The sequence below is a fragment of the Manis pentadactyla genome, chromosome 5 (genome assembly GCF_030020395.1).
Source record: "Manis pentadactyla isolate mManPen7 chromosome 5, mManPen7.hap1, whole genome shotgun sequence".
Classification (NCBI taxonomy): Eukaryota; Metazoa; Chordata; class Mammalia; order Pholidota; family Manidae; genus Manis; species Manis pentadactyla.
Window position 1 is genome coordinate 120,111,667 of NC_080023.1, and position 18,215 is coordinate 120,129,881.

Genomic DNA, 18,215 nt, shown 5'->3' on the forward strand with positions numbered 1-18,215 from the left:
GGGAGTAATAAGAAGGATGACTATCTTATGCGTTTGTTGTGGATTAAGTAAGTTAAGAAATGCAAGGCGCTATGAACTGTGTCTGCTATGTAGTAAATGGTGAAATAATTATTATCTTCTTTCATTTTTCTGTATCATGGAAGTTTTCCAAAAGGTCTGACATTAGAGCTAACAGGTACTGCAATTGTAGGTTCTTTCCTTTGTTTTTTTTTTTAAGTGAATTCTTGTTTTTAGAAGTGAAACTGTATCAGTGCTTCACTAGCACTAAATATGTAGTGCCAGCCCATGAAGACCTTTCTGTTACTTTAGAATTATAGTGTTTGTGTTAAAAGAAGTACTGGACTGAGTGTCAAGCATTATGAGTGATAATTCTAGTTTTATAGTAATTGTGATATGACTTTCAGCAAATTTTGAATTCCAAATTTTAAACTTCTATTTCCTAGTCCACAAAATAAGATGAAGTGTTAATGTAATGTTGTATAATGGGAATGGAGGTCCTGCTACAGAAGTGCTTAAATAATACAGTAGATCTTAAAGGCTCATAATATAGAAGGCACTTTTGAGTTTGACACTTTCAAGATTTACACCATGTACTGCAATTTGTGCTTCATAAAATCTAATAAAGCACAATAACTTCTACTAATCATAAAATAGTAGTTTTTTTTAGGCTATGAATATTGTATCTTGCTGTTAATTACCATAATACATGAAACAGAGAACTGAATTTTAGTTGAGATCTTTTGTGGAAATCTTATTCTTGGACCAATATAAACTCTGTATTTGTGTTTAGCATTAGTCTGGAATTTATTTTCTCATGTGCATGTAGAAAATTATTATCACATTTTTTAAGCTCTATTTCAAATTGGTCTAGTTAAAACTATCATGAAATGGCCATTTTAATTACAAATTATTTTCAAATTTAAAATTAAGAAATGCACAAATACATGTTTACTCTGATATATCAAAACAGTAAAGAAATACATAGTAAAATGTTAAAATACTTTGTACTCCCTGCCTAACTGGCCACCCCCATCACTCTGTCTTTCAATCTTTTGAGATACAGTAATTATTTAACTAGTGAGATCATTCTGTTCAAACTGGTTTTCCATGTATTTATGTGCATGCACATACACGTACCTGTACATCTTCATTTTTCTTTGTATAAATGGGTCTATATAATAAGTTGTGTCCTATGGTTGAAAAATAATAACACCTGAAATTCTGGCTTCCTATTCTGCATATAAGCAATTTGGAAATTTCCACTCCAACCTAACAATAAGGCAAAGGCTGAAAAAACTGAAAAGTCAACAATTTTTCTAAGATCCATAACACAAGTACACAGGGCAAACCATGGTCCCCAAGACTGGAGAGACAGAGAGGTAAATACAGGGAGTCATGGCTTACCACAGCAAAGATTCATGAGCAGAAATCACCATAGCACTCAACACCCAGGTAGGAAAATCTAAACTGTAATTGACAAATTGCTAAAGACTCAATGTTGACAATTTTGAGTCAAAAATTCTAAGGGGGTAAAACAATGACAAAAAAACTACTGGAATGACAAAAAGAATGACAAAACAAACAAAATCTCTTAGAACTAATCAGGGATTATAGCAAAGTTGTGGGATACAAGGTTAAATACAAAGTCAATCACTTTTCTACATTTTAGCAATGAACAACTGGAATTTGAAATTAAATACAATGCCTTTTACATTAATAACCAAAAACATAGATTACCTGTGTATTTTCTAACAAAATATGTACAAGGTCTGTATGAGTGTAAGAATAGAAATAGGTTAAATGTAAGAATAGAAATAGGTTAGCATAAGAGTAGCCATCTTAAGGGCCTAAAAGCCATTTCCTGAGTGTGTGTGAACTGGAACTGAGTAAGGCCGAGAAAAACAAGATAATCAATCATGAACACCGGAATAAGGCAGCGGTGACCCTTGGTCAGCTAACCTTGGTCAGTTAATCCTACATACCAAGCTTATCGTGCGAAACCGCCCTGACAATTGAGGAATGGTTTTATCTTGCTCTTGCCTAACCCCAGGATGTATGTCTTGCAAGAATAATGTATAGCTGTGGAAAATTATTATGAGTTAAGTGCTTTGAAAATGCTATATAAACCCTTGGCTCTGAGTGCTCGGGGTCCTTGTTGAAACCCGCTGTGTTGGGCAGACACTTGGACCCCAGCTAGCTGGAATAACAATAAACCTCTTGCTTGTTGCATCGATCTGCCGTGGCCTTCGTCTCCTCACTGGGGGGAAGCACAGACCGGAATAAGGCCATTGGGTCTTACAATGAGGAAGACTGTAAAACACTGATGAACAAAATTTAAAAAAAGAAATAGATGGAGACGTCCTCTTTATAAAGACTCAGTATATTAAGATGTCAGTTCTTCCCACCATAACCTATAGATTCAGTGATATCTCAATTAAAAATCCCAGCAGCTTATTTTGTGTGATAGTATTGACAAAATGATTCTAAAGTTTATGTGGAGAGGCCAAAGATCCAGAATACCCAACACAATATTGAAGGAGAAGAACAAATTTGGAGGACTGACACTGCCCAACTTAAAGATTTATTACACAGTTATAGTAATAAAGAAAGTGTGGTATTGGCAAAAGATCAGACATGTAGATTAGTGGAACAGAATAGACCCAAATATATATAATCAACTGATCTTTGATGAAAGAGAAAAGGCAACATAATGTAGAAAATATCACCTTTCCAACAAATGGTGCTGCAACATATATGAAGAAAAAACATTTACCTGGGCACACACCTAATAACCTTCATAAAAGTTAACTAAGAATGGGAGATAGACCAAAATATAAAATACAAAACTATGAAACTCATAGAAGATAACAAAGGAGAAAACACAGATGACCTTGGATATAGCAATACTTTAAAAATACTTTTTAGATACAACTATAAAAGCACAATCCATAAAAGACAGTTGATAAGGTAGATTTCACTTAAGTTAAAAACTTCGGCTCTCTGAAAGACATTGTCAAGAGAATGAGAAGACAGCCCACAGACAGGAACTAAATATTTGCAAAATGTACATCCAATAAAGGACAGTTATCCAAAATATACAAAAAAACTCTTAAACTCAATAAGAAAACAAACAACTCAATTAAAATATTGGCCAAAGATTATAACAGACACTTCACCAAAGAAGATATACACATGGCAAATCAATATCATGAAAAGATGCCCCATATCATATGTCATCATATGCAAATTAAAGCAATGAGATACCACTGCATACCTATTAGAATGGTCCAAACTTAGAAGACTGACAACACCAAAAGCTAGTGAGAATGTAGGACAATTATTGCTGATGGGAATGCAAAATGGTACAGACCCTTTGGAGGACAGTTTGTTGGTTTTTTAGAAACCTAATCAAATGCTTACTAACAGCATATAGAAATCATGTTCCTTGGTATTCACCCAAAGGACTTGAAAACTTATGTCTACCATATACTAAAACACAAATGTTTATAGCCTTTTTGTTCATGATTGCCAAAAATTGAAAGGAACCAGGGTGTTTTTCAGCAGGTGAATAGCCAAACTGTGGTACCTCCAGACAATGGACCAGTACGCAGCACTAAAATGAAATCAATATCAAGCCAATAAAAGATACAGAGGAATCTTAAATGTATATTGCTAAGTGAAAGAAGCCAATTTGAAAAGGTTACATGCTATGTAACTCCGAATATATGACATTTGTAAAAAGGCAAAACTACAGAGTGTAAGATCAGTGGTTCCCAGTAGTTGCCCTGCCTTCCAATGAGGAAGGTGGGATGAGGAGGCTGAGCACAGAGCATTTTGAATGCAGTGAGAATACCCTGTATGATATTATAATGATCTTTATATTTTTGTCTAACCCACTGAATGCACAAGACCAAGAGTGAATCTTAAGGTAAACTATGTACTTGGGAAGGTTATGTGTCAGTGTAGATTTATCAGTTGAAAATGTACCTCTCTGGTGGAGAATGTTTATAATAGAGGAGGTTGTGCATATTTGGGACCGGGAGAGATATGGGAAATTTTTGTACCTTCTGCTCAATATTGCTGTGGACCTAAAATTACTCTGAAAAATAAAATCTATAGAAAAAAAAACTGTCTAATGATTTGTTTCATTAGAAAAAAAAGCACTTTCCTTAAGATTTGTAATTATAGCTATATTAAGCAACTTTCATGCCATTTATTGGCCATTAACATTTATTCTTTGTGAAATGTCTATTCATTTTTATTCATTTTTTTTCTTTTTTAAGTAAGACTTCTTTATATTTTTCCATTTCTATTGCATAAGTCACAAATATTTTTTGCCTGGGCTCTCAATTAACTTTCAAGTTTGTTTCATGGTTTCATGGTTTTGTTATGATAAACAGTTTTAATTTTATAGGATCAAATCATCATCATTCTTTCCTTCTAAGTTACTACTTGCTCTAGAAGCCATTTTCTTCTAATAGTTAAACAAATATTATTTCCAATTTTCTCATATATATGTATGCATGTACATGCACATATGTGAGTATATATATATATATGTTGTATATTTTAATCCATCTTGTTTATATTTTTTAACCATGTAAGGTAGGATATTATCTTTATCTTTTTTCCAACAAAGAACTGCTCATTTCTTCAATATCATTTCTAGCTCCTTTTTTTTTTTTTACAGTTTTGAATTTCCATCTCCATCATTTCATAGATTCCAAACAGAATGTAAGAAAAAAAATTACTGAGGTCTACACTAGTAAATGATTTGTATTATGTCAAATTTTAAATTTTAGGTCAAAGTATGAAATAGCTTATTGGAGTTTGTATAATTGAGATACAAAGTGTTGAGAAGAACAGAATCAAAGAAAATCCATTGTAAATAATGCTGTAATATGAAAGATCTCCTTGACATAAGCATAATTCACATAAAACTATTTCTCCTATCATGGATGTACATTAAACTCTTGTCTAAGAAATGCCAGGGTAATTTACAATATACCCCACCCATATGCAATGTTTAAAAAGTGAAAATCTACTGGAGTAATTTCTACTTCATAATCTTTGACAGTTATAAAGAAAAAAAGTAGGTGGGCTTTGCATTGCACATTACCTCAGATCAATAATTCTATGATTCTGTGAGGTGAAATGCAGAAAGATTTTTCTAACATGTGTACACACACACATACATACACACATAGTTGTTTGTGATCCATGGATCCCTAAGATCACCCTAGGATTCAAAGATTCACCAGAAGGACTCATAGAACTCAGAAAAGCTATTGTACTAACAGTTAGTTTATTATAACAGTTGGAAGTCAGCAAAGGAAAAAAGGCATAAGACAAGCTCCAGATGTCATCTTCTAATGGAGTCATGCAGACAACACTTAATCCTCCCTGTAAAAATATGTGAAAATATTTATAGAATATTGCCAATGATTGAAGCTTATCAAAGACTGGTGTCCAGGGATTTTACTAGGGTTGGTCATGTAGGCATGGAGCACCTGCCAAGCTGACCTAATTTCCTTAGTCTCCAGCCCCACATCCAGAGGTCAAAGCCCCCACTTTAAGTCATATTGTTAGAATAGACTACCTGGTATGGTCCAAGGCCCCAAGTATGCAAAACATTTTTATTAAGCATGATAGGCCAAGGCTTTAGATGTTATCTCTCAGGAGCTAAACTTCTCAGGAGATGTTATCTCTCAAGGGCTAAACATTTATTTTGAATTTTTTGGGTTTGCATAACCCAGGCCTACTGAGTTAATGCTTTACTCCACTGTGTATAACTTGTCAACTAAGTGTATATTATAAAGATTCCAATTAGGAACTTGACTGAGAAAATACTTTTCTCACTCTTTAATGTTCTAAGATAAATTAATAATTGACATGTGAAAATATGGTCATGGGTATATTTCAGATTCCAAAACCACGAGGAATGATGCTGTATTGACATGAATTTTTTTTAAATAAATTTCTTCCAATAGTAGAGAAGACATATTATGGAAAAATATCACTCGTCATTTTTCCATGCAAGTTGAGAAACATGATGAGCAATTAGTAGATGCAATGATGCACTGCAATCTCCAGAAAACTCTTGAGGATAACAGAAAAATATCCTATTTGAATATTGGGAAGTAAGTAAGTTAATATGGTCTGATCTATGCAACTTGGCCTTTGAGTATCTAAATTGCTGTCAGTCATCCTCTCTGAATTAATGTTTACCACAGCAGGAAATACTAACTTATGCAAAACCAAACTGCTGCCAATAAGAAAAAAATTAAGGAGTTTCCTACTTGCAAAAAGACGCATTTATTCTCAAGAGATATTTCATTATTTTAAAGATATCTTTGTAAGTACACAAATAAAATGTGTTTTAGCTATGTAACCCATAAATTTCTGCTGTAACAAAATATATTAAAATATATCATTACTGAATTTGCTTTTCCTTCATATGTTTTATACTATATAAATAGAAGGGATAATATAGTGCTCCAGGGACATAATTTATGAGATAATAAAAAATAAACAGGTTTTAAAGATCAAATGATGTATTTGAATGTAATTTGTAATAATACTAACAATGCAACCATTTAATAAAATGCTAGTTTCTTAATCATGATTATGCAAACATAGTAGGCATAAATCCTTCCATATATACATTAATTTTGTGTTAAGGTCTTGACTATCAATTCAGAAAATGATTTAAGGGAAATAAATCATCAACTGTTATTCCAATTTGTTTTTTTATATTTTTAAATAACTGAGGTGATTTTAAGAGCAGTTAATTTGTAAGAAAGAAAGAAAACAACATATACATCCTACTGATGATTGTAGAAGAATGCTGGATCAGTAAAATATTCCTTAAATTTGGTCAAAATTAACAGAACACTTTTTAACAATAGTTAAATAAGTAATTCCTTTGAATAAAATAGAACTTAATGTACTGTAGGATTTGTTTAATATAAAGCAAACATATGGTATTCAGTTCATAAGACAGAGACAATTTTGTTTTGAGAAGTATTATGTATATGCAGGGTATTGAACAATGTCTCATTTTACTTGATGATGGTTATGTGGTCTTTCTCATTCATAGAGAAAAAAGCAAAATGTCCCAAATAATTTCCTCAAGTCCTAGGAAAGTATAGTGTATGTTTGTTAAGACCTAGGCTTTCACTCTAGATTAGCTGGATTGTAATTTTTTCTTTAGCTATTATTAGCTGTAAAATATTAGTAGGTGGATGTGTAAGTAATGCAGATTTTTGAGGATTGAAGGAGATAATCCATGAAAAGCACAAGGCCTGGTACTTTATAGGTATTAGATAAATGCTACTTACTTTTATTTATTTATTTTTGATTAATTAGTTTGGAGAAGCTCCAGAATATTTAGAAAATAAACGTCAATTGACCCTGAAAGGATTTTGAATAATTCTGTCTACATTACGGCCACTATGTAGTGCTCTATATTTCAAAATGAGTGTAGTGTTGATCACAATCAACTAATTAAACTTCCAGCAATGATGGAAAAACTATAATCTGCACCATCCACTACAGTCACCAATAGCCTCATATGACTGTTGAACACCTGAAATAGAATAAGTGCAACAAAAATGAGCTATATTTTTAACTGTCTTTACTTTTAATTAATTTAATTTAATTAGCTGTATGTAGCTAGTGGTTATAATACTGCACTGCATAGGTCCATATGATTTATTTTATAATACATTTCTCAGCTAACACCAGATGCTTTCAAATAGTACTGCAAAGTAAAGTACATCCCATTACACTTGTATTCATAAGGACAATATCTTGTTTGTTTAGAAGTCTTTCTTTAGATATGAGTAGTTTTTCCTCTGTTCAGTCTCAGAGTAATTAAAATTTAATTTCATCTAGTAATTCTGGGTTGTAGAGTTAGAACTAGCTGCTGACACAGGCCCTCAAATTCAACATGGGAATTGTTACAGATACAGACCATCGAATAGGAAGCAGATTCCTGCACCTTGATGAAAACAGAGAGAAGAAATGGCACAGAGTTCAGGGTCTGGATTCTCAGGGATTAGGGTGCACAACTATGGCAGGTCCTGAATGCCATTCTGACTGACAGCAGGGGCTTCCTGAAGCAAGGAACACTTGAAGGTCTTGTTCTGGGCTTTCTCTGCCATAAGAAATAATCCCTCTAATTTAAAATTTTCTAATGGCCAAGTTCAACTGAAAGCTGAAGGGTGTGAGAGCTCCATTGACAGCAGCCATAAAACTCTGTCTCCTAAGGAAAACTTGGGGAAGAAAGGGTAGAGAGAGGCTCTGTACAGGCAAGTGGAATATGAAATGTATTCTATTTATAACCTAAATCTGTGACAGGAATACAGGGAGCTGTGGAGTGATTTATTTTTAAACCACGCAGGTAGGCTGCAAGAAGAGAGAAAGAATGAAACAGATGCACAACAAAAACACAATTGAGTTACAGAAAGTGCTGGCAATTTTCAATTTCTTCCAAGCCGCCCAGTCTGTGGTACTTTGCTATGGAAGTCCTTGAAAATTAATAACAATAACAGGATTGAGAATAAACTTTTGGAGATTCTGTGATGGCATCTTCTACATGTAAAAGGGATGTAAATAACTTGAGGCCAGACAGCAGACTCCCAGATTACTTGATGGCCAAAAAATACTTCTGTCTTATTATACAAACCCCCTTTGCAATGTGATTTTGCTGCTCTTCTCATCCAGAGGTAGGATTCACTCTACCTGCTTGGAAACTAGTCAAGCCTTGTGACTATATTTGATCAATAGAATATAGCAGAAGTGACATCACATAAGCTTTGGAGACTATGACTCAAAAAGCCATGGCACTTCCATACTCACCCATTGGAACACTGCCCTGAGACATTCATCTAAAGATGAGGCCCTTTTTAGGATCAGAGGCCTGTTGAATGAGAACTCATGAGCCCTAGTGTTGGAACAGCCAGTACCAACTTCCAAATATGGGAGTTTAGCCACCTTAACCATCCAGCTTGAGCAAACTGCCACATGAGTGAGCTTTACATAAAACAGCTCCACAAAAAAAAAAAAAAAAAAAAGAAAAACAAAAAAAACAGCCCCATAAAACCAATACATTCAGGAGAAACGAGACAAATTGTGATGCTTAAGTCCTGGGCTTTACTAAAAAGGAATGGTTCAAACCTTTCTGTTTTTCATTTTTTTGTTTGCATATTTGTTTTTAGATGGAGTCTTGCTTTTACCTTTAGCATACATCTAAGATGAGACCAAAGGCAAATGAAATATATTTTCAGTTAAATACAACGCAGTATTTAATTTCTTGTGTTATATACAACTTATTATATAAATTTGAAGATATTTATCTTTTGATTAAAAAATGTACCAAGGTATCATTTCATCCTCTGCTGTTGAGGCATCTATATGATTTTTAAAAAATCAACATTCAATATTTTTCTCTATTATTTTCTTAGAAAACATAATAATGGTTTTCTGCATTTACTCAGATGCTTTGACATTAGTGGATTTAGCCATATAATAATAGCAATAACAATAATAATAATAGAATAATCTATTCTAGGGGCATGTAATACTAAAGGCACTGTAGTATTAAAGGCACTGTAGAATATGATCCTTAATGAAAATACTTTGAAATAATCCTGCCCTTCTATTTTATTTAAAAAAATGACCGATCTTAAAATATCATGAAATCTTTTTATTTCAACAAGTTCACATGTAAAATTGTCAAGCTTAAAACATATCTGTTAAATTCCAGTAATTTAAAAAAGTAAAATACAAGTACAATAAAAATATGAAGCATAATACTAATAAAATATTGAGACTCATGAGAAAAGAGAATCTATCTATAATTTTCTTTCATCCATTTTATCATTGTGACAAAAATTTAGGATAAGGCAAGATTAATTTGATAATTGTTACATTATCCTAAAGACATATTCTTATTATCTTAAAAATTCTCACATGGTTTGATTTTATACAGTAAATGATCCATTCTTTAAACAAATTCTTTAACATATTATTAAACACCTACTATATGTGAGACACTGTATTAGATGCTGGGTATCCATTAACAACAAGCTGTTATATCTGCTGTCATATAATTTAAAATCTGGTGGGTGATAAAAATAAAAGAATTAATAAAGTAATTTTGTTACAAATTTACATAAAAGTTATTGAAATGTTTATTGTCTTGGTGATCCTTAGGTCTGAAGGATGAGCGAGACCAATTGTTTATGAAGTCAGCTCTTCCACAATCAACAAACCACATACTCTAAATTTTAAAATTTCAACTAACAATGATCTCATATATATTCACTTATATAAACACTGTGACCACATAATTGATCTATTTTATTCCCTTGGACACATACAGTAATAACTTAACAGATCCCAAATATTTATTGGACAAATTATTTGACTTCAAAGGTATGTCATCACTTTCCCTCTCAGAGAACCTATTTGGAGTTTGGTAATTCATGGCTATACAGTCCACTTTTCACTTCCTTGCTTAAAGTCCTGCTGTCTCATCTCTATTTCATTGCATGTCATGAGGTCCCTCTTCCTTTGCTGATCACAGGTCTTAGAGGAAATGTTGGTAATATACAGAAATGGAAAAAGTTTACCCTTTTGACATATTATAGAAACCTGACTGTGTTTTATGCCCAGCTTTGACTGGTGAGCCCTCTCTCCTTTCCTTACTTTGCATTTGCTGTGAAATATGTAGAATTGACAAAGTCTCCTTTTTTCCTTCCTTTAATTAATTTCAGATCTGTGACCTTTTACTCCAAACTCTAACCAGGTATAGAGAAGGGAAAATAATATTTCAGGCAGAGACTAGAGTGCTTCTAAACAATGTTTTCTTCAGAAAGGGGAAATAATTTTATGTTAATTCTATTAAATAAGGAAGCCTTAAAAAGACTTTAACTCTTACTTGTGGAACTTTAATGCATATTATAAGCCATTTATATTAATAAGCAGCATCTGGTATAGGCTAAGCCCTCAGGATCTAGACTTTCATTACTTCCATTGATTCCTACGTCTATCTCTTATCAGTGGTTTCATTTTGGTTAAGTTTTCTAAAGTTTGTTACCTTAGTTTTCTCAGATGCACAATGGGGATAAGTAAGAGGATAATGAGGGTTTCTATCAAATGGACTTTTTCTTAGCTTTGGTGAATGTTTATTTGTTGATTGGTGCACTGTGAGGGCTTGCTTATGCTAGTTCTCTCACTATGCCATTATCAGTTGTTTCCAACTTTATATACCATACCTGTTTTTGCTAAAATGCAGCCCAGATTGCCTCAACTCTTAATGATCAAATGTAAATGTTATTTCTCAGTTATTTTTTTTATATATCACTAGTTTTTTAGAAAAATGTTGAAGTCAGTGAAAAAAAAGTGCTCATCAAAATATGACTGGAACAAGTTGGCCACATGAGAAATGAGGCAGAAATCTCCTCCGAAAACCACATATAATATGAAAATACAGCAAATACAACTATTCCTAAGAGTGACCAGAATAAAGATTTCACCAGCCAGTCTACATCTGGGAGAAGAGAGCATCTCATAATAAAGTTGTAACCTGGGGGGACCTGAGCACTCTCCCCCCAACCCCAGCTCACTGGCAGGAGGAAGAGAATCAGAGCAGGGAGGGAGTAGAAGCCCAGGACTGCTAAGTACCCGGCCCTAGACATCTACTCTGGGAGCACAAACCCATATTGTATGGTGCTCTGGAGATTAGAGGGAGTGAAAAACAAAATCAGGGACTGAGACTACGAACAGGTTCCCACAAACAGCTGCCCTGGGACAAAAGAACAGGGGTGCTTTGAAAGATTTCCCAAGAGTGAGAGGGTTGCTAAAGGGGCAAAGTTTCAGGAGAAGGAACAAGGGGACAAAATCATCCCAGCACACTCAGCCCAGCAGGTTGGAAACTTTCAGGAGCTACAGGCACTCCATCACCCTGACAACACATCCTTGAGGCTCCCCACCAAGATAAGCAGCCTGACACTTCTTTCTCCTCACCTGCACCTGCGCACAAACCCGCTGCCTCCACCATGACTCCAGGCAAGCGAGAGGGCAGTTCCACCTATGGCAGTTTAGGGTCTTAATGTACAGACTGCTCCCTGCATGAGGCCCACTGCCCCTGACAGCGGAGACAGACACGGTGGCCAGGAAGGAGGAAAGGGCTTGCTCTTTAAGGTTAGCAATGGCACTGCTTTCCTGCAACTACTGCCATTGCTACAAGTATTGGGAAACTCCAAAGAGCAGAGCTTCTGGGCATAGAGGGTGCCACCTACACAATCCTAGTATTTCTCACTATCCAATAGGATTATGAAAAGGCAGAAGAACCTTGTTCAATCCCAAATCCCTCAAACACCAGAAAGAAGGCTCAGTGAAACTGAAATCACCAATCTTCTTGGAAAATAATTCTAAATAAAAGTCACTAGAATGCCAATGGAGCTACAGAAAAATATTCAAGAGCTAAGAGATGAATTCAGGAGGAAAACAGACACTTTAAAAAATACAGAACCTGAAATGAAACATACAATGTAGGGATTTAAATGCAGATTAGATGAGGTAGAGGAGACAGTAAATAGATACAAATTAGAGAACAGGAATTCAGAGAAGGTGAGGCAGAGAGAGAAAAATGGATCCCTAGGAATGAAAAAATAATAAGAACTCTGTAACTGATTCAAATGGAACAATATTCCCATTATAGGGGTAACAGAGGAAGAAGAGAGAGAAAAAGGGATAGAAAGTGTCTTTGAGGAAATAATTGCTGAAAACTTCCCCAATCTGGGGAAGGAGATAGTCTTTCAGGCCATGGATATGCACAGATCTCCCAACACAAGGGACCCAAGGAAGACAACAAGAAGACATATAAATTTAAAAAGGCAAAGACCAAGGACAAGGGCAAAGTATTAAAAGCAGCCAGAGAAAGTAAAAAGAACACCTACAAAGGAAAACCCATCAGGCTATCATCAGACTTCTCAGCAAAAACCTTACATGCCAGAAGGGAGTGGCATGACAAATTTAATGCAATGAAGTGAAAGGGCCACAAAACAAGAATATTTTACACAATATTATTATTTTAATTTGAAGGAGGGATTAAACCATTTCCAGATAAGCAAACATTTATAGAATTTACCTACCACAAACCATCTGTACAATGTATTTTGGAGGGACTGATCTACAAGGAATGCTCCTAAAGCTGAGTAGCTGTAACAAGAGAAAATAAAACCACAGTAAAGGAAGTAAACCAATTAATTACTAACCAAATGCAAAATTAAATCAGCTACCCACAAAGTTATACAAGGGATAAACAAAGATTACAGAATATGACACCTAATATATTAAGAGTGGATGAGGAAGAAAAAGGAGAGAGACAAAAAACGATCTTCAGATCGTTTATAATAGCCTATTAAGCAAGTTAACTTAGACTGTTAGATAGTAAAGAAGCTGCCCTTGAACCTTTGGTAACCATGAATCTAAAGCCTGCAACGACAGTAAGTACATAGATATCAATAATTACCCTTAATGTAAATGGACTGAATGCACCAATCCAAAGACAGAGAGTTACAGAATGGATAAAAAAGCAAGAACCATCTATATGATGCCTACAAGAGACTCAGTTCAAATTCAAAGACATACACATACTTAAAGTGAAGGGATGGAAAAAGATATTTCATGGAAATAATGGGGAGAAAAAAGCAGGAATTGCTATACTTGTATCAGATAAAATAGACTTCAAAACAAAGAAAATAACAAGAGGCAAATGTTATATAATGATAAAGGGGTCAGTCCAACAAGAGGATATAACAATAATAAATATTTATGCACCCAACATAGAAGCATCCAAATATGTACAACAAATACTAACAGAATTAAAGGGGAAAATAAAGTGCAGTGCATTCATTTTGGGAGACTTCAACACAACACTCACTCCAAAGGACTGATAACCCAGAAAGAAAATAAGTAAGAGACAGAGGCACTGAACAACACATTAGAACAGATGGACCTAACAGATATATACAGAACACTCCACTCAAAAGCAACAGGATACACATTCTTTTCAAGTGCACATGGAACATTTTCTGGATTAGATCATAACTAGGCCACAAAAAGAGTCTGAGTATACTAAAAAAAATTTTAATTGTACCAACCAACTTCTCAGAACATGAATGTATGAAACTAGAAATAATTTGTACAAAGAAAACAAAAATATACACAAACACATGAAAGCTTAACAATATACTCCTAAATAACCAATGGATCAATGATCAAATTAAAACAGAGATCAAGCAATATATAGAGACAAATGAAAACAACAGTTCAACACCCCAACTTCAGTGGGATGCAATGAAGGCAGTTCTAAGAGAAAACTATACAGCAATTAAGGCCTATTTAAAGAAGGAAGAACAATCCCAACAGAACAGTCTACATTCACAATTAATGAAACTGGAAAAAGAAGAACAAATGAGGCCCAAAGTCAGTAGGAGGAGGGTGGGACATAATAAAGATCAGAGAATAAATAAATGAAATTGAGAAGAATAAAACAATAGAAAGAACTAATGAAATCAAGAGCTCATTCTTTAAGAAAATAAACAAAACAGATAAATCTGTAGCCAGACTTATCAAGAAAAAAAAGAGAGTTTACATACACAGAAACAGTCAGAAATGAGAAAGGCAAAATCACTATGGACACCATTGAAATACAAAGAATTATAAAAATACTGTGAAAAATTATATGCTAACTAATTGGATAAACTAGAACAAATGGACAACTTTCTAGAAAAATACAACTTTCCAGACTGATCCAGGAATAAACATAAAATATGAATAAACCAATTACCAGCAATGAAAATGAATTGGTAATCAAAAACTACCCAAGAACCAAACCCCTGGATCTGATGGTGTCACTGCTGAATTTTATTAGACATTTAAAGAAGACCTAATACCCATCCTCTTTAAAGTTTTCCAAAAAGTAGAAGATGAGGGAATATTTCCAAATGCGTTCTATTAAGCCAGCATCACTCTAATACCAAAACCAGGAAAAGACAACACAAAAAAAGAAAATTACAGGGCAATATCCCTGATGAACATACATGCAAAAATACTCAACAAAATATTAGCAAACCAAATTCAAAAGTATATGAAAAAGATCATACATCATTATCAAGTGAGATTAATTCCAGGGATAAAAGGACTGTGCAATATTCGAAAATCCATCAACATCGTCCACTCTATCAATAAAAAGAAGGACAAAAACCACATGATCACCTCCATAAATGCTGAAAGAGCATTTGACAAAATTCAAAACCCTTTCATGATAAAAATTCAATCAAATGGGTATAGAGAGCAAGTGCCTCAACATAATAAAGGATGTATATGACAAACACACAGCCAATGTCATACTTAACAGTGAAAAGCTGAAAGCTTTTCCCCTATAATTGGGAAGAAGACAAGGATGGCCATTATCCACACTTTTATTCAACACAGCACTGGAAGTCCTAGCCACAGCAATCAGACAACATAAAATACATAAAAGGTGTCCACATTGGTAAGGAAGAGGTTAAGCTATCACTGTTTGCAGATGACATGATATTGTACATAAAAAGCCTTAAAGAATCCACTCCCAAACTACTAGAACTAATATCTGAATTCAGCAAAGTTGCAGGATACAAAATTAATACAGAGAAATCTGTTTCATTTCCTATATACTAATGATGAACTAGCAGAAAGAGAAATCAGGAAAATAGTTCCATTCACAATTGCATCAAAAAGAATAAAATGCCTAGGAAAAGCCTAACCAAGGAAGTAGAAGACCTATACTCTGAAATCTATAAGACACTCATGAGAGAAATTAAAGACGATACCAATAAATGGAAACACATCCCATGCTCATGGATAGGAAGAATTAATATTGTTAAAATGTTCATCCTGCCTAAAGAAATTACAGATTCAACACAATTCCTATCAAAATACCAATAGCATTCTTCAATGAACTGGAGCAAATACTTCCAAATTTCATATGGAACCACAAAAGACCCCAAGCAGCCAAAACAATCCTGAGAAGGAAGAATAAAGCTGGGGGATTATGCTTTCAAGCTCCATTACAAAACCACAGTAATCAAAACATTCTGGTACTGGCACAAGAACAGATCCATCAATCAGTGGAACAGAATAGAAAGCCCAGCTATAAACCCACACATATATGACCAATTAATATATTATAAAGGATCCATAGATATACCATGGGGAAATGATAGCCTCTTCTACAACTGGTGTTGGCAAAACTGTAGAACTACATGTAAGAAAATGAAACTGGATTATTATCTGACTCCATACACAAAAGTAAACTCAAAATGGATCAAAGACCTGAATGCAAGTCATGAAACCATAAAACTCTTAGAAGAAAACATAGGCAAAAATCTCTTGAATACAAACATGAGCAACTTTTTCCTGAACACATCTCCTTGGGCAAGTGAAACAAAAGAAAAAAATGAAAAAATGGGAATGCATTGAACTAAAAACTTCTGTACAGCAAAGTACATCATCAGCAGAACAAAAAGCCATCCTACATTATGACAGAATATATTTGTAAATGACATGCCCAATAAGGGGTTAACATTCATAATATACAAAGAGCTAACATACCTCAACACCCAAAAAGCAAATAACCCAATTATAAAATGGGCAGAGGGTCTGAACAGACAATTCTCCAAGGAAGAAATTCAGATGGCCAACAGGCACATGAAAAGATTCTCCACATCGCTAATCATCAGGGAAATGCAAATTAAAAACACAATGAGATATCATCTCACTCAAGTTAGGATGTCCAACATAGAAAAGACTAGGAACAACAAATGCTGGCGAGGATGCAGAGAAAGGGGAACTCTCCTCTACTGTTGGTAGGAATGCAAATTAATTCAACCATTATGGAAAGCAAATGGAGGTTCCTCAAAAAACTAAAAATAAAAATACCATTTGACCTGGGAATCCCACTCCTTGGAATTTACCCAAAGAATACAAGTCCTCTGATTCAAAAAGACATATGCACCCCTATGTTTATTGAAGCACTATTTACAATAGCCAAGAAATGGAAACAACCTAAGTGTCTATCAGTAGATGAATGGATAAAGAAAATGTGGTTCATAAACACAATGGAATACTATTTGTCCATAAGAAGAAAACAAATCCTATCATTTGCAACAGCATGGATGGAGCTAGAGGGTATATGCTCACAGAAATAAGCCAGGCAGAGAAAGAGAAGTACAAAATGATTTCACTCATCTGTGGAGTAAACAGCGAAGCAAAATCTGAAGGAACAAAAATAGCAGTACTCACAAGAACCTGAGAATGGACTAGGGTTTACCAAATGGAAAGGTGCTGGGGAGAGTGCTTGGGAAGGGAGGGATAAAGGAATTCAAGGGTATTATGATTAGTGCACATAACACGGGGGGTCACGGGAAAGGAAGTATATAGCACAGAAAAACAGCTAGTGACTCTATAGCATCTTACTATGCTGATGGACAATGAGTGTAATGGGGTAAGTCGTGGGGATTTGGTAATAAAGGGGAATGTAGTAACCACATGTTGCTCATGTGAAACCTGAGCATAAGATTGTATATGAGTGATACCTTAATAAAAATATATATATATAGGGGTAGATTATTTAACCATTAAAATGAGATTCTATATTTTACATAAATAAAAATAATATTCATTTGGTTCACAATATTTTGAAAATATAATATAATCTCTAAATATTGGTATCTAGGAGAAAAGGATATGGACTACTTTCCTACATCAAAATTTAAGAATACAAATGAGAAATAATTTCTTAGTAGGAGCATTTTAAAATTTTCAAAATACAGCAAATACTAATTGAAATGAAATACATGAAAATTCCTAATTGTTTACTGACCTGATTAATAAATGTATATACTTCCCAGAATAGTTGATAGCCACAGTGAAAATAGGCTGACACACTCCTTTTATTGACTACATTCACTTAATTGATTCATCAAAGTATTAAATGGACTATTTTTTCTCTATTTTCAGGTCAATTTCCATTTTTCATTTTTAGTAAAAATTCTCTGAATTATCAGAGAGTAGAAAGAAAACTGGAATTGGCAACACTTTGTAGTGAAGAGTTAGATTCAAGACTATTATCGTTGCCATGTGACTTCAGGCATTTTATT